Source organism: Mchenga conophoros, linkage group LG5, assembly GCF_057382185.1.
Source record: "Mchenga conophoros isolate Kocher_MC1m ecotype Shallow Benthic linkage group LG5, M_conophoros_male_GT1.1, whole genome shotgun sequence".
Classification (NCBI taxonomy): Eukaryota; Metazoa; Chordata; class Actinopteri; order Cichliformes; family Cichlidae; genus Mchenga; species Mchenga conophoros.
Genome location: NC_140530.1, coordinates 30,934,846 through 30,953,787, shown reverse-complemented (window position 1 = coordinate 30,953,787; position 18,942 = coordinate 30,934,846).

Here is an 18,942-nt window from a genome sequence, read left to right as displayed (position 1 = left end):
TTGATATATTAAAACTATAAAGCCTCATGAGCTCTTAAATCCTTGTTGCACTCTATGTGAGTGATAGTGACAGTATACAGAGGGGATAAAAGAAGAAAAAGGAGGCGGGGCAGGCAGGGGTCCAGATGTGGAGGTCTGCCCATCTCAAAGAGGGTTGGAGGAGAGCAGATGGTGCACTCTCTGCTATCACAGGCATGGCTGAGATTAGTCGATGTGAGAGGGGCCAAAGGATTGATGGGGGCCATTGAGGGAAGTCCACATCTGTTTGGATTATCCAAGCAGGGAGGAAGCTGCAGGGGAGACTATGCATCTCTCCAGAGAGGACTGACAAGAATAACAACCCACCTGACTGTTTACACATGCAAACAAATAGACTGCAGCTAGAATTTAAAGATAGGTTGAAGGAAATGTGGCTAGAGAAAGATGACTTGTTTTTGCAATTTTTTGCACTACAGACACAGTGTTGAATTCAAAGTATTCTGACACATGCTTGCTCTGAATACGGGAGTCCTAGGAATAAGGCAGCAAAAGAAGCTAAATATAGCAAAACCTTTACATATCGTGCTGACTCATTTGCCTCGAAAATGAAAAGATGCTGTGTCAAATGTTAACTTCCAGGCCCGTACCCTTTTCTCTTCAACACTTTCATTTAAGGGATGGTTTCAGCTCTGGGCAATTGTTCAGCTAATTGGAACCAGTTAATATGAGATAGTGCTTGCATGCTCAGCGATCACTGCCAGTTATCCTAAAGTGAGGAAGACATGATGCCCTCCAGGAGCAGACAGGTTGTCACCATGCACAAAGACTTCTGTTTATGATTGGTAATGAGAGCTGAATTGACATTGTTAAGAATTTCTGCTGTTGTAATGAGAAAATGTGTGAAGTCAGTTACTGTCAGTAGCCTTGAAATGCAAGACATGAGAAGATGAGCATTTTTTAAAGTAGTGAATGTAAATTATTATACAATATTACCATGTTTATATCTCTGACTGTCCTTATATGCATCTTCTTGGACTGCTATCTCTATCTCTCTGAAAATACTGCTCTCAAGTCATGTGTTAAAAAGCATTCTCTAATTTCATTATACACAGTTGTAGTGATGATGTTGTACATACTTCTTCCGTCGTTTATTTCTGTATTGTGAGACATACATGCATAAGTGAGCAGCAGAACCCCAGCCCCGGGCGCTTCTTGTCTTTAATCCCGACTCACGTCTCCTAATTAGAGAATAAATCTGAGTGCAATTTCCCTTGTGAACTCATGGACTTTATTAGAAGGCAACAATGGTCTGAGAATAAACAAGTTTCATCCACGCAAGAGATATTCTTCTGTGCAAAAAGAAGCAGAGACCTAACAATGCCAGTATAGAGCGGCCATAATGGGAAAGACAAGCCATCCCTTCGGGTGGCTGGAGTATTAACATTAAAATGTGACTTAAATAATGAAGCAATGTTCAAAAAACAATAGCAACCTGAGATGATACTCTAATGATTCCATCTTGCAGAGAAACCGATATGCATGCTGTAACAGAGAATCCTGCCAGTATGATGCTTTGTAACTGCTCAGTTACTTAGACTCTGATGAAATGCACACGCTTGACCTTGACAAACAAAACAAATCAGACGATGTATCAGTAAAACAGTGCTACACACATACATGTTGTGTTTTGGAGCTTGAGTGAGAGATTTTTGGGAGCGATGACTTTTAAAGGGTTTGATAAAGAGGGAGGACTCTTTGTCAAAAGTTGTTAAAGTCTGTGTGCTGCACTGTGTGCAAAATTGTGCCCAGCCGCTGACTAGACTGAAGCGGTTGTCAAAACACATCATAATTATGATCTGACAAACTATAAAACTACAGTCACAACTAACAGAAAAGCAGTTTGAATGACACTGTTTTGTTCTTTAAAAATGACTGCAATTGTATAAATCATTAAAAGGAATAGCAGCCTCTTTGTATAGGTCCAAACACATCTAACCACTAAGTGCACAAATCTCCAATGACTGTGATAAAAACTGTGTTTAAGGTGAGTCATCTTCAAGACATAACTTTGTATTGAAAACAGGGCATCCTCCACTCAGTTGGATTTGCCGAGCTTTTTGTTGTTGGAAAATTGTCCTACTAAAAGGTTACAGGCTGGCTTGTTTATCCGTTGTCCAATAGCAGATAATGTTCATAAAAGGTTAAGCTCCTCATCACTGCAAACCTCAAATTAAGCAGAAAACAGCTACTGATATTTTGTGATGAGCTGCCAAGCATCTTCATAACAGACCATTTACATTCTGTATTACTCTATTATGTAGATTTTTATCCATCTATCCTTGTCAAAATCAGGGTCATGGGGAGGCTGGAGCCTATCCCACAGTTTGCCGATCAACCACGGGGCCAAAACATATATACAGGCAACTGTTCAAACCTACAGCTAATTTAGAATCACCAGTTATCCTAACATGCAAGGCTTTTGGACTTCGGGAGGAAATTTTAAAACCCAGAGAGAGGCACAGAGAGAACATGCAAAAACACAGAGAGGCTGGCGGGAGAACTCAAACCCAGGACCTTCACTTCACCTTCCCACTATGCTCATTATATTGATTGTATCATGAAAATGAAGATAAGGCTCATAAATTAATTTTTGCATCATCAGGTAAAAAGAAAATTGGGTCTATTTGCATAGCACAGTTTGAAGACACAGTATTCCATAACAAATCACTTTTACATATAATCCAGCAAATATTTGAGTTTTTGATGAATTATGTATATTTGTATTATATATATTATATCCAAACACACACAAACAAAAACTGATTGCATGACTTGAATGAGGGCTTTTACTTTGAAATTGGTAATTTATTAGTGGTGGATAACCAAACATGAAGCTGACTTTAGTACCTCAACGATACGGTAAACTCAACAGTACATTTTCTCTCTAATTAGGTGCATTTTAGCAGTCCTAATATTAAATGGTTTAATTAATGTTGCTTCACCCTTATTAACGGCGTGGGTCAGCATCGCCATCTAGTGATAATTCAGTGTCCCTGCATCTAGTTGGCCACCATGTTCTGTTCCTTTGTACTAGCGATGCAAATCATAGCAAGGCAAACCCAAAGGGTCCTTTGTGTATTTTAACCATAAAAGAAAAATATGATTATTGTCAGGATGGACGCAAAACTCAGGAACATCCTGTAAGTATTTTTCAATATATGTTGAGATTCTGATTCTTAAGCATTTTTCACACCTTTTCAATATTCTGTCTGCTGATTATTTTTCATCCTAATTGTATTGTGTAAGATTTGAAAAGAGAAAATGAGAATGACTGCTGAAACCTGTGGGAGATAAATCATGAAGCCAATTCTTCCCTGATAAGGGGTTGTATATATTCTGCTCTAAGAAGTTTTCCCTCTCTCTCTCGTCTGCATTTTTCATCAGAACATTAACGAAATTATGAAGTCAGCTGTCAGAATAGATTGTAATCCTTTTCTTTCTTCAATGTGCCCTTTAACTTTGCTGAGATCCAACTGAGATTAGAGTATTATCCCTTTCTATCAGCTCACTTTAGATCTGTGATCTACCCTTCCTGGTGCCGGGACAACCTTGGGATAAGCAGGTTTGGAAAGGTTACACACAACATTTCTCTCTCTGCTCTCCAAATGGTGTTGTGCTTGTTAGGTGAAATAGTTACAAAATGATCATTAAATGAATATGGACAATTACACCCATCTTAGTATTCATCATTCATTTTCTTGATGAAGTTCTGATGACAATTTGAATGGGTGTTTTCTTCATCAAATACCAGCTTGAGCAAAATATGTTAAAAAATAAATTAGGCTAAAGTAAACACAACCCCAATTCCAAAATAAGTTGTGATATTTTATTCACAATAGTACTGTGAGAACATATCAGATAGTTGAACTGAAAGTTTTCTTAATAATTCAAGTGAAAACATTAACTGGGACATGTTGCTATGGGGCCATATTTACCACTGTGGAGCATCCCCTCTTTTGTAACAGCAGTGTGTAAATGTCTGGGAACTAAGGAGACTAGATGCTTGACTTTTGGTCCCATTCTTGTCTGATACAGAATTCTAGCTGCTCAACAAATGACTGCAGGTTTCCCCAATCTTTCCCCAATCCTATTATAAGATTATAAGATTGGGGAAACCTGCACTCAGCTGAGACTGAAGAAGTCACTTGGATGAGTGATGAAACGTTTCTCCCACTGAAAACGCTACGTCCAGATGAACACAATCAACTTTTTGAGATTCATTTGACCATAGAACTGTTTTCTGCTTTGGCTCAGTCCATTTTAAATGAGCTTTGTTCCATGACAGTGGTGTTTCTCGATCATGTTCAAATGTATGCCTGAGAACTGATAGAGTTACCAATGCCGCTATTAAATCTACTAATCGATCTGGTTCTTTATCAGTTCCCTTATTCAGGGCTCTAGACTAACTTTTTGCCATGGGCGTACCGGTACACCTAAGTTTTTAAAGTTAGGCGTACCGGCACAAAAGTTAGGCGCACACAAATTTTATAATAATTTATATAATATAATGTGTTTTTCTGGATACACTGTGCTTTTTCAGCATTCAAAGATTGATGACACCGTGTCAGAGCACTGGCTATGAATTTCAGAAGGATCAGGCCTTAACTTAACAGAAAAGTTAGCAATAGTTCTTTTCCTATTACAGCTACATCCACTTCTGTCGTGCCTAGGCTGCTCACTAGGGCTGGGTATCATCACTGATTTCTATAATCCATTCGATTCCGGTTTTCAAAGTCCCAATTCGATTCAACTTAGCCTCAGACAGTCAGAAATATTATAATTCTGATCATTTATCAGTACTGACTTCATCAGAATTGTAAACATCACAGCAGATGCCTTTGTGTGAAAGTAACTGAGAATAAAACACAGAAAAACATGAAGGACATTTTCCTGGTATTGCTTTTTATAGCAGATAACCTTAAAAATATTCTACAATGTTCTGCATATAAAGTTTAAATTACTTCAGTATTGAACAACAGAAAAAATAGGCTTTCTTGTCCGAGGTCATTTAAGTGAAAAAAGGAAAAGAAAAAGACAGCAGCCACAGCGCTGTAAACAACGGTAGACTGGTGGGTAATAAGCGAATGAATAACACAGAAAACAGAGATTGGAGACGGGAAACTGTTCTTGAAGTACAGAGAGAGCTAGCTGTGCATGAAGTGTGATTTTAATAGTCGTGGAAGCAAAACAGCAAAATTCATGACGACATTGATCAAATGTGAAGCACAGTTTGCTGCTTCTTTTGCTGCTGGCTCGGTGAATTTTGGTTGGAGAGACAAAACCTGCAGCTCAGAATCAGCGCAAAAAGACGTAAACACAGCGCGGACCGGACGCATCAGGATCGCTAAGCTCCGACAGCGTGTCCGTCTACGGGCCGTCGGGTGGGAAAGCCGAGAAAGACAAAGCTGATTCTGGTGCGTTGGGTCCGCTCTGTGTTTACGTCTTTGTGTGGAATCCGTGTACCTGCTCTCATCTGCTGTTTGGTTGTTGTTGAAATTGTTTTGTGAGCTTTAATCTGAGAATCTGGCGTTTCTGGCAAAACACAGTTATATTCAGGATTTAATGAATTGATATCGCTTTATTCAAGCTACTCACCTCCCACTTCCACCTGCACTTTCAACTGGACCACGGCCAATCAGAGAGGTCCCGCCCCTTATGATCTCTGATTGGTTTAGTCCACGATAGGGGCATAATGTGCGTCTGTTGTTGACCACAGGGAAGGTTGCAGATTTTTTTTTTTTATTTATTTATTTTTTGCACAGGTGCAACCAAATATTTTTTTTTAGTCGCACCACTGAAAAATTTGGTCGCACTCTAGAGCCCTGTTATTGATTCTTGACTCTGGAAACAAGTACACCTTCAGACATTTTTGGCATCAATACAACTGCTTATTATCTAAAACCCCAAAGAGACTCCTGCCTAATGCAGTCTCTCAGTCAACATTTAAATTGGAGGAAATGAGAGAATAGTTGTCTGGCATTCATTTTCATTCAGGCCTACTTTGTCAAATAAAACTGCATTAAGCATCTGTAGAGATGAGCTGCTTGGTTGGGAAACAGTAGCAGTAGCACATGAGTTGCACATACAAATATAAGGCACTCCAGGAAGTGAATGTAGATGTTATGTGGAAAGATGTCTCAGTATGTTGCTAGTTTTTCCTTCACACTTGAAAAAACCATGTTACAGACATTAGAACTAGTACCGTTATAAACTTTCTTTGTGAAGCACTGTGCTGGACCACTTTGTCCTCCCTGCCTTGACTCCTGTTTTTATAGCATCACTAGATAGGCATGTCTGACATTGTTAATTTACAATCAGCACTTGCAAGCACTGATAAAGCCAGATAAAAATTATATTTTCTCACTTAATTCATTTGGTATGTTTTCTATGTTCCGTTTCAAATAAAATATAACTTTATGAGATTTGCAAATCTTTGCATTCGGTTTTAATTTGATTCTCACCATTGTGGTTATAAATTGTGGTATTTCTATTTTTCCTTACCATCTTTAAGTTCTTAGAACACACTGAGTTTCTTTCTGTTTCTTTGATTGACTGTTTTCTACAATAAAGAAAAAAGGATCATTCATTTTAAAAGTAATAAAATAAATTATACATGAGTTACCCCCATCTGAGTCATTCTGTAAATGTACGTGATAATAACTAAATATCTGAGCTCCTCCACAGAGAATAAATTGGAAAGGTGATGATAAAAGCATTGCTGAGCGCACATAACTACTGTAAAAGGCTTTAAAGACAGCATATAAGGATACATTTTCCTGTTCACTGGTGCAAACAATTGTAGAGTGAAATTCATTTTGGTATAAAAGCTCAAGTACGCTTTGAGTCCATAAAAAAACTCTCTCCCAGCCACTTTTAATAGAGTGGTGCTATATTTTACATCTTGGTGACAGCTCAATCACAGGCTCAAGTCTTTTAGTTCTTTGGTTCTGTCTTTAAATACGAATCACTCCTTTTCACAAATGAAATGTTTTTGAAACCAAGCATGATGGATCTTCATATAGGCCTACTCAGTTTTCTTTCTCCCTTAGTATCTCTCCTGGTGGCTGGGAAGAATCAAATAAATTTAAAGTGAAAATGCTTTAAAAAATGAATCAATTTTTTTTTTAAAGTAGATTACAATCTACAACGTTAAATCGTAAAAAAGAACAGCCCTCGAAGAAACACTCAAGATCCTCCTTATGCTAATCTGTAAATGTGTAATGATATACTTTCACCACATGGGGGTGCAAAGTCATCATGTTTCTAGGGTAGTGGCAGCCAGTGTGTAATTTGATGCCGGTCGTTCAGATGCATTTGTTTACATAATTTTTCTCTTGTCTGGATTGTAAAATCCATGATAGTTTGGATGAGAAATGAATCTTACAGAATTATTTGTAAAGTACTGACTCTAAGCTGCAGACATCCTGTGTTTTATACCTACAAGTTCTCACTTTTGCAATTGGAAAACAGAAAAATACCCTGCCAACAAATTAGCTTTCCTTGTTAAAATTCCTTACCATAGCATTTAATAGAAATCCAATTTTCAGGGGGACATTTTAATACCTATAAATCCCTCAGGCTCCCTCACTGGTATTATAAATGGTGGACAACTAAGGTGAGGATATTGAGTGTAATGGACTTTATTAGGCAAAATTCATGGGGGGAGGCTTGCCAGTGCCTCTGGAGCACTGTCTGTCTTTAAGCCTTTATAGTACCAGTGCTAATGCCTGGTTCTCTGCCAGCCTCTCTGGCCTGAGCTCACAGAGGCTCAGGCTGAGTGGAAAAGTCCACTACTTTAAGTGCCTGAGCAGCAGTTAAGAGTTCAGAGTCAGATGCAAAGAACTTCAGTTCTTTGTGACATTGACCCAGACTCGGTGGCTCGTGAGTCATATTTTATTTTTTTTTTTTTTTGTGCGAGGGGGGTGGGGGAATAATAGACGAATGGCAGTTCCACACTTCCACAGAAGTAGAAACAGAAAGTAAGGATGTTCATCTAATTACAAAATCTTGTCTAGGAGGAAGGATGCATTCATTTATAGATTTCGTAGTCGTAATGTTGCTGTATTTCTGTTGTACCTTTCTGTGATTGTAATATTTTCAAACCTCAAAAGCTGTAGATGCATCACATTACCCACATATTTTCTCATTAAAAGTTGGTGGAAAGCAGAACATGAATGGAATGAAATGGAAATGTGGAATCGTGGTTACCATGAGGCCAGAAATCTGCTGCATATTAATTTTTATAGCAAGTTGAAGAGGAACTGGTACTACACTACTTCATTTATGTATTATTCAGCAGTCTAATAGTTAGAACTGCCTAATACTTTATTATATGTTCATCATATGTTGGTGCTATGGTTAATGTGGAAAATCTGTAAAAGAATCTAGCCACTGTTAACACTGGCTGCACATTAGAAATGCAGGTGTAAAGAAGAAGAAAGGCCATAAACTTCAAAGGCCTTTCCTTTTAGTGAAAAGGGTAAAAGGAGTTAACTAGGTGACTCTGTAAGGGGGAGGGGGGGGGGGGGGTTGCTGGTGTTGAAGGGGGAGGAAAGGAGGATGGGAAGCAGGAAGAGGTGGGGGTGCTGAGGAGTGATACTTCTCTGGAAAATGTATTGGTCCATTTGGAAAAACAGGTTTCGAAAAAATAGAAAAGCAGGAAAATTTAGGGGTGAGGGGAACCGGAGCTGTGGCCTGTAGATGAACCCATCGGGGACTTTGCTTGGTGGGGTCATTCCAAGTTCAGGTCTTTCCCTTGCTGACTCTGCGAGAGTGGAGGAGCTGTCCATGGCTGAAGGGGCCTGCTCTTGACGGCCTCCAGCCCCTGCTGTGAGCCCCCCAGGGGCCCTGTAACACAAACCCATTTCCAGCAGGAGTTCTGTGGGTTGTGTGGGGAATGGGGGCATGCCCTGCGTAAACGGAGGTCATTCTGAGGATGGGAGGGTAAGCAGAGCCACCTTCTCCAATAAATATTTTTCTGACATTCAGATGACGCTCTCATCCCTGTGTGTCTTTGTAAGGGCTCGTGTTACTATTCTCACTGGACACAGTAAAAGCTCTGCAATGTGAAAAGCAAACTCTGGAGTCAGGCAGGAAAAGTAATCTCTTGATAAAGTGAAATCAAGCAATACAAGAGAAACTGAAAGCTGTTTCGTCTTCCATAAATGCACCATAAAAACACTCGTGATTCAATCAGCCTTCTTGACTTCAGGAACGACTGCTCGTGGGCAAACTTCAAATAACACAAAAACCAGGTGGATGTGATAAACTTGGAAAGGGAGTAGAGGCATATAAAGGCTTTTGAAAAAGACAAATGACAGACAATCTATCATTTGACACTAACAGACCAAACAGCAAGTCAGGGGTGGCCAACTAATCAGGCAGTTTGCACAGGCAGCACAGCATGGGCCCTTTGAGTGGATAAGTGGTCCCTCCCATAATGTCAAGAGTAAAGCTTGTACCAGGGGTTAGGGAAAGGTTGGCAGGGAGTTAATGAGATGACTGGTGGGGTGATCAGCAAAGAGAAGTTTGCAGACCTATGACACGACACAAGACAGGCATTGATAGAGGTGGAATAGTTTCCAGATTTATGAAGTGTTTGTTTATTGTCTATCACATCAGGTGGCCACAAAGACATACAAGTTAAACTGCAGCCTGCAGCAGCAGTTAACCTGTTTGCTCGAGTTTTGTTTTGGAGCCATTCGAAGGACACATTACTCCCTCTTATCTCCACTGTTACTGCCACCTAAAACTACAAACCTGGAATAGTAAATCATAGGTCACCATGTGCATAATACTGAAATACATCCTGAATCATCATATTTCCTGTGCTGCATGACCAAAATAACTGAGGGCTATGTTGAAACTGCCAATGACTCACTGACTGAGGAAAAACACTGTAATGTTATCCAGAGAAGAGCTAGTCAACATGAAGACTTCGGTTCTTTCCTTGGAGATGAAAAACAACCACTGCGATTCACTCCCAGTGACTAATGAAAAATCTTTTACATTGTTGTTAGAAAAATAAAATAAATAAATAACGCTTTTATTAACAGTAGTGCCAGAATCATTTCTCATCTTATACCCAGATGTATTGCATGGCTTTGAAAATTTTCAGATGTGTTGGAAATTTGCACCTCAGATGGCAGTGCTTGTTAATAATGTATCACACCTGCATTGTTCTTAAAAAGAAATAGCTCAGAGTACTTTTTGTCCCAGTTCCACAATATTCTGAATCTTGTCCGAGGCTGCAACTTGTGCCGTGTATATATTGTCATCCACAGCATAACAAGATCATTTCAAAGTCAATAGAAAATAATTTGAATTGTAACTCAGTTTTGTTTGTTACATTAGTTACATAAAAATGCAACAATACTTATATCAAGGTTGGAACCTACCCTAGTATTTAAATCACTTCCTTAAATAACTGTTGAATTACTCTGTTTCAGTTTCAGTGAACTAGTTTACTACTGTACTATGAGTATAAGTAGTCCTGTGTATTGATTCTTGTCAGTGTTGCAGTTTTATTACTGTATTATTGTCTTTGACACATCAACACATTAACAAAAGCAGTTATTTAATACTGCAGGTTGACGAGGAGGAGCAAACAAAATTATTGAATTGGTAGCTGATAAAGTCTACAAAAAGCAACACCAGCCACAGCATCAGCTACACTGTGATAGAGTGAGAACAATTCCAGTGTTGCAGTCTTTTTATTTTGTATGTAAAATTGCAATATGAAAAGGAACTAGTAACTACAGATGTAAATAAACTAGATAAATGAAGTGTAGTCAAAGGTTCAATACATACAGGCATCAGAGTGCAGGTACAATAACCTAACATCAAAAGAGGAAAGTACACAAACCTTGAAAAGGTGTGTGTACTCTGTACTGTTTCTCCCTGTGAATTCAAACAGCTAAAGGTGTACTATAGTTTTTTCAGCATTATTAAAGTTCCCTTATATTTTTCCTTCATTAAAAATGAATTTTGTTGTGCTCAAAGCTGCTGATTTGCTGTGTGTCAACAGGATTTCCACAACCTTGATGAGGATATTAGTGTGTAGTAATTAAAGACATATTGTCTCCATTGGTAGGACTGCAGGACCTGTTTCTGCAAGATGCCAGCATGCAGTTTCGATTCTGTGGACAACAGTGTGATAGGAACGCAGAGAGAAGGGAAAGCAGGAGGGGTTGTAAAAGAAAGAAAAAAACACAGCATGAAGGGAGAGATTGAAGGAAGTTGAGAGAAATGGGAAGTGGAGTGGGATGGGGGAGTAAATGAGGGTGCAGGGGGAGCAGATAGGGGATCAGGGGAGAACAGGAGGGAGAGAGGTAGTGGGAGAAGGGGGTGGCTGTGCGTGAGTAGAGGACCTCCCTGTGAACTGTGCAGTCGCGAGCCGGGTCATTGGGGCGAGGTTGTCAGAGCGTGCCTGAAACAGTACACCCAGGGGTTCAGCCAGAGTTCACACACTCAGTGTGCAAGATCCATGTCCCTCAGTCAGCACTCGCCAGCTATGTACCGGAGTATACACAAAAACACTGAAAAGTTCACATGTATCATTGCACATATGCATGCACCTGAAAAGCATGTATGCACTTGTAAAACATACAGAATGTTTAACAAAGTAATGCGTCTTTTAAGGGGGACAGGATGTGAATCAGCACAACCAGGTAAACATTAAGAGTTTCACACACTCTCTGCACATGCTCCGTGACATATTCATTCCATATCAGTCGAGCCAAGTTTAGTTTAAGAGGGACAAAAACAAAGTTATCAAAAGGAAATAAAGGTCACTTGGCTCGCCTCTTGGAATGAACAGTTTTAGTAAACTTCCAACATTGAAACTGATAGTGTCCATAGCTAGCAACAACAGTAAGAGTGGCAACAGTAACGCTGACACTTACAGACCTAACATTATAGGAGATTTTCACTCTCCTACAACGTTTTCTTTAATTCCACTCAGCGTGGTTTAAATAGGAGAGGCCATGAAGCCAGAATCCCCTCTGTGTGACTGAGCTCTTTGTGGGAAAGCTGTCTGCTTTACTCCAATTGAAGACTGGTTGGCCCATTGTCAAACCCAGAGCTTGACCTGGTGTTGAACCCAATTGTCAAACTTGCAGTGTAGTGTGGGACCTTGGTGGGGGAGGAGAGGCACCGGAGTGTGATTGAGCTGACTGCAAGTGTTTGTCATCTCTTGGTCTGTGAAAGAGTTCTGCGTAATGATTTCCTTTGCCTCAGCTAATGTAGTTAAAAGCTGTGAAAAATGAAATTTCTCTACAAAGCCTCTTTTTTTTAATATAACTAATGTGGTGATTTAAAGCTCAAATACACATTCTCCCATTTCATCAAAGCCCCTGCAGTAATGCGGTGACCACTCCAATCCTTCTCCCAATTCTCACGCTGAGGATAAGTCAGTCTTCTGTCACATGAGGATTTGACAGACAGGCCCAGCTGTGGCAGTCAGGCGCCAGAGCACCACGCCCTCTGAGTCCAAGGCAGACGAGGCCCAAACCCAGAACAATTCAGTCTTTGTGGATCTACTGGAAACTATCAACTGCATCCAAATGACCGTAAGCTGTAGATACAAGCCAGATGTTGGAATTCCTCGGCTCAGTTCAATCTCAGTCCAGTCTGGCTCATCCAAGCCCAGCAGCAGAGCAGTGGCAGAAAGGGGGGGTGTTGCTCTGAACGTACTGTTATATGAAACCTGGTCTAATCAAACAGGAGAAGTACATTTCACCCTGTCCAGATGCCATATATGGTAGGCCTGTCGGATTGAGAAATTGTGCAAAATCGCTGTTTTCCTCGAGGCTTTGAGACAATTGAAAACAGGTCACTTTGCAGTTTTCATTATTTTGATGAAATGATTCACAATACACTAAATCCAGTCATGAGGGCAGCTGTGCTGCACATTGCTCTATGTATGAATCCTCCTTTAAAGCAAGTTACTCCCAGATGCCCTTTTCTCAATTAGCTATACTTTATGGAATGAGTTAAGAGTGTATTACAGTCTCTCAAACTGATGTGCCACTTGAAGCTGTATGTATTATGAAAAACAAGCACCACAGACATAACAGTCAAAGCTTTGCATAGCACGTTGTTTCCTACAGGATCTTCAGCCATAATTCAATATTCTGTAAGGCTCCAAATCTGACATGGTTGCACTTATTTGGTGAAAGCCTCATTTGTCCTTTAGCAGGCTAATTACAGCAGGCTATGCAACCACCCCCCACATCCCTAGTCAACCTTTCACCTCTGAGGTGTTGAGCAGGCAATTACTCTTCTTGGCTTCTGTGTGAGAGGCACAAACACAAACTGGCTATTCCCTTACATGCTCATTTCTCTTTCAACTCTTTCGCCAACTCTCCAGAGTACAACATACAAGTGCAGTATAAACACACACACACCTATCTTTATGGTTCAGTAGCAGGTCATGTGTAGGATGATGGTTGTTGTGGTTTTGCCTCACACACCCTCTCTACGCACTCTTTCAGAAGACTTTTGTATGAATATGTTGTGAGCTCTGTTTCAATTGTGTTTTTAGTGCTTTTTTCAAAGCAGCTTTTGTTTTCTTATGGTTAACTTTAAGAGAAACTGCCCGCACAATAATACAGTCACACTAAAAGTTTTATTTTTATCCTCTGTTTGATGTTAGCCTGAGATACAGACATAAAAGCTCTACACATGCAAGTAACCTATGAACATCAGTATAATGAGGGTTCCATGTACCAGTGACCTCTGTAGCAAAGTGACGGTTCCTCTTTAATAAACTAAGAATGAGGTGAAAATTGGTGTCCTGAGATGTGAGGTTTTAGAGCGAGATGTTTGCTCAATCACTTAGAAAACTGTTTTTCAGCTCTCCTGTGTTGCTCGATAACCCACATCCTTTACTCAAAAGCCTCACTAAGAGCTCTCCAGAGGGATGCTTTCATCCTGACGCACACTATGTGTTTGGTCTGTTTCCATTTAACTAAGTTCAGGTGTAGTTCACAGAGGCCGCCAACTCTGGTCACATGACTTACATGCAGGCTGTGGGCTTGGGAGGCTTTTGTTTGTGTAATACAGCCCTGTGATGATGAATCAAGAGCTTCTGTGCCAAAAGAAATCAAAAAGAGCATCTTAACTATTAGTTATTTTACATAATCCAGGAAATATGCTTCAAAATATAATCTTTTGTTTTGTTCCTGTCAGTTTTATGGATGTCTCTTTACGTAAAAGTCTGGGGCCAGCATATCTCATGTCTTACTTTGTCATGAGCGTGTTTAACAGTTTGCACACCCTTTTGATATCTGCTTCATTCTTCAGATGAGGGCACTGAGAGAATGTTGTCCTCCATATGACCCACATTTGAGTCACCTTGAGGAAGGCAGGCAACAGACATCAAGCCAGAGAGTTTACTCTTGTGCGACACTGTTGCGTAATCCATGAGGAAGCTGCTCTGTAACAAATAAATCTGGCTGAAGTGGTCCATCTGGGAACAACATTTTTCAGCAGAGCTCTCCTGACGTGATGCCTAGTGGGCTTTATAAATATCCTGAGCCCATCCGCGCAATGTGAACTGTGTTTCACCCTCCCACACCCTTCCCCTGTGAGTGTTTGCCTTCTGCTCGCAGTGAAAAGGAGGCTTTACTTTGCTTTGTTTGTCCCTCAACTCTTACCTCCCACTTTCTCCCTGTTAACTGTCAGCGTTCAAAAGCAGAACACTGGAAACCACATGTGAAACACAGTGCTCCTGGTTTCACAGTGTAGGTGAATGACCTAGAGGGATTTCTTTTTCTTACTGTCGCAGGAAGATCTGAACTTAAACTGACACTTGTTGGCTTTCGGAAATCTTTGGTAGGCTTAACAAGAAAATTTCCACACACCATATGCGAGTTTCAAAATTGCAAACTGCCATAGTAAAACCAGAAAAAACGATGGGGCATGTTCGTGCCGCTGCTAACCTGACTAAAGCTGTGCCACTGTCAGCTGGTTTTAGACCTAATATGAAATTTAAAGTAACAGAAAGAAACCTTAAATAAATATAGCCATAAGAAACAAAAAGGAGGTTATTAGATCACCTGGACACAGTTGCCATGGCAACTTGATCTGATCCTGTCAGGCAGAGTTATTAATATCAAACAGATCTGACCATTAATCAAAGGAACAAAAACAAAGATAGTCTCATTGGCTTATCCATCACAAGTGGTTATTGAGATAAAATTGGCAAAAATGTATAATTTTTGCAGCATTTACAGTACCGAGCAATCCAGATTGTGCAGATTGTCCATCCATAAGTTGTAATTGTGGTACTTCAGCACCTGTCTAGTAGAGTAGAGAAAGCATAGAGGGTAAAAAGGTTGGGTTTTTAAGTAGCAGGCAATTTCAAATGCGACATTTCTAACAGCTCGTAAACCACAAAGTGTTTCTGTGCAGTTTTTCATATAGAGTATCTGTGTTAGCTAAAGGTACAGCTGCAGAAGAGAATGGAAGATAACTTCAATCAGTGATGGGGAAAGACAGGACAAGAGGAAAACAAGAGAGATTATTTTAGGTACCGACTGCTCACTGACACTTGATACACTGGAGATTTAAAGCTAACTGTGCTGTATGAAGTTTATGGTGATGCACTATGTATATAGCTCATATAACCTCTGCTTATCTTGTTGAACTGTTTTATTTCTCCTTCCTCAAAATCAGCTCCCAATTCAAGCATCAACTTTATTGCAAAAATTTTACTTAGTTTCTTTTTTGTGAAAGATTTACTGTATAAATGGGTCAAAATGCACAGGACAACTTTTATGGGGCTTGGTCTGAAGATTATTTGTGCAATGTTTTGCAAAGCCATGACAAAAAAATTTGACTTTTTAATAAGCTTTTCGCTTTTTCTTAAAAACTTACTGGTGGGACTTGGGTTTTCAATGCACAGACATGAAATTTGATGAAAAGAATATGGTTGCTGGGCCTGGTCAGTGTACTAAATTTCAGAAATTTCTGTTTAGGGTCTCACACAGACTTTACTGACAGCAGAAAGATGAAGAAAGCAGGATAAAAAAAAGGTAGAAATGGTAGAATGACTACACAACTTTGCTGCTTTGCCCCCAAACACAGGTGATAGCAGAGACAAAGCTTTCTGTGTAGCTCCAAAACGTTTTCCTAAAAAAGATCCTCATGCAGATAATCTGTTTCTCTGCAGGCTGTAGAGGAACGGCTGTGTAGATATGGCTGGCAGCCAGTGATGAATACAACTTACTGTGAGTTATGCCCCAACTACCAAGAGTTTGACCTTGTGTTGTAGAACCACACCCTCTAATTCATATGAGCCATATACTTGTAAAAACCACATTCTTTAAATAGCCCGCTGTCGCCAAAGTGATTGAATATTTCAGGGCAGCATTAATCAAGCTGGTAATTTTGTTTATAAAAGTTATTTGCTTCAAAAGTATCTATCATTGTCTGTGTTTTTATTGCTGCCTGTGACTTCCTATATGAATCAATTGGACAGAAACACTCAAGCACTGCTGGAACTTAACAAGTCCCCCTGAGTTTAATGTCATGCACATTATATTTATTTGCTCATGGATTGCCACTAATTTCCTACATTTATCTTCAGCGCTCTGTTTGTCTCTCTGTGTTTTTAAGGACTGACACCCTCTGAGGTTGCTGCTCCCTTTAACCTTTAACACCACAGTGTATAATAACTCTTACAGTCTGACAGGTCAACTGAGGCGTCGCGGCTGGCCCCTTGTTGTGGGTTAGGGCTGAGCCTTTTTATCATACTACCTACCCTGTGATGGATGAACCTCGCAACAAACTGGCGAGAGGACTAACAGCGTTGTTCAGAGAAGGGGATAAGGTGTTGTAACAAATAACGCCTCGCTGAACTCCACTTCCGTTTTGCTGCCCCTGGCTCCAGCCTCATTTGGCTTCACTTTGGGCTGTGCCCACAAAGTACACAGTCTTATGGAGTTTATTACAGGTAATAGTCCACTGTGCTCATGTCTGATAACACTTGTGTTGAGTATCTTGCTACAAACTCGGGAGATATTTCTAGCTTTTATGGTTAAGTTGGCTTTAAAATGACAGAAATTGTGATTTATTTGAGGCATGGCACTACACAAACATTTTCTATATTTTAGAGATATCAAATAAATGTGAAGTAAGAATGGATCTGATGTGTTTTGGAAACACATTTATCAAACGCAGCAGAGTCATATTAAGCCTCAAAGTCACAGTGAACCCTCTGCCAGGAAAGTCAGAGTCACAGAATCCATAAGTGTATGTGATGTGAATAACGACACAATCCTACACTGGCTGAGGTTTTACATGCGTTCAGCATCACTGCACAACAAGCCAAATGGACTCCAGATCCGGGCGCCTATAATATATTTAATGGATCATTGGAGGCTGGCTCTCCAAGCCCCTGTGTTGGGATTACAAATGCTTGGACTGAGTAAAGGAAAAGATTCTCAGGTTTGTTGCTTACTTTAAAAGTATGGAAGAGGGAAATTTAGGGGCGTTCAAAAGTGAAGTTTCGGTGAGGTTATAACAGGATAGCCTTGCATAAACCTAATTGCGGTCAGCATAAAAGGTGATGATTCAGTTCACTGCACAGTATTCAAATTGAACACACTTGAAGAACAAAGAAAAAAGTGACTACAGTACAATCTCAAATCAAATCAAATGTCCAGAAAAGACACCTGGGAATGTGGTCACAGCTGGGACAGCTACAGTTTCGGGTTTCTTCCCATGTGACCAAACTTCTGCCTCCACCTGCGCTTGGTCAGTCACCCTGGGGCTGAGCGCCTTCAGCAGGGAAAAGGCTTTCCAAGCCCCTATTTGATTTATTCAGTATTTGGCTAACCTTGCTCTGAACCTGCCCCAAGAGATTTCCAACCATTTTAGTCCTCCTTTTCCAGCATACACGCACTGCATGCCTCCTCGACCTAGTTCCATCCCAACATGCTTCTTCTTCTCACCCCGCTTTCGCAACAGCCCACTAAGAGAATGAGAAACAGGCCCTTGAAGGAGGCTCGGGTTCACTTTCAGCAGTGCCCGTCCCCCTCCCAACCCCACTGTGGGTCACCTACTGATCACAATGTGCGGCCCTATCGTGAGTGCTCAGGGGGGCCTTTATGGTTCGCTGGGATTCAAATGAATGTTTATGAGCCTTGTCTAGCAGCAAAAGGCCAGGCACTATCCCAACTTTTACAGCCTCTCTCATGGGGTCGCTTTTGGTTCTTTGAGCTTGCTTTGACTTGTGCTCTAACAGATATGGGTTTCTTTCTCTGAGTTTGTGTCGGTAGCCCTTCATGCTTTCATTGCTAGGGCTTAGCGCTCTGCTCTGAAAGGAGCAATGGTAAAGTTATTTGTGCATGGATTCTCTGTGTTTCACACTTTTACTTGTAAGTCATTTTAGTGTTCGCTGCTTTCATAACCACCACATTTGAATTCATCATGCTGCACATGCTCTGTCCTACGTAAAAAGCATTGGTTTCATGATTAACCTCACAGCAAGGAAGGAAATAGCACAGCCTATGAAAGAGCTTGCGCTCTGTTGGATTTTCACTGAACATTGCTCTTTGCTCTGATCTAAGAAGATTAGTTATGGTCCACAAGTAACAAACAAAAAGAATAAAAGCAGCAGGGCCTTATCCAGAGATAAGACTATATGTAGGTGTGCGCGTTTTATGACAACACCAAACTTTTATTTAATGTATAAAAGGAAAAACACCTTTTTGTCAATTAAAACTAATTGTCTTTTTTTGTGTTGCAGTGGGGAGTGAGGTATAAAAACTGTCCTTCATCTTGATGAGTAGTTTTCATGTTTGAGTCTGAGTCAAATGTGAACAGTTCAGACATCTTAAAGCAGTTTATCCTTTTAAAGAAGGCTCAACACCCGAGGTTAAAACTGCAGCAGAGTAT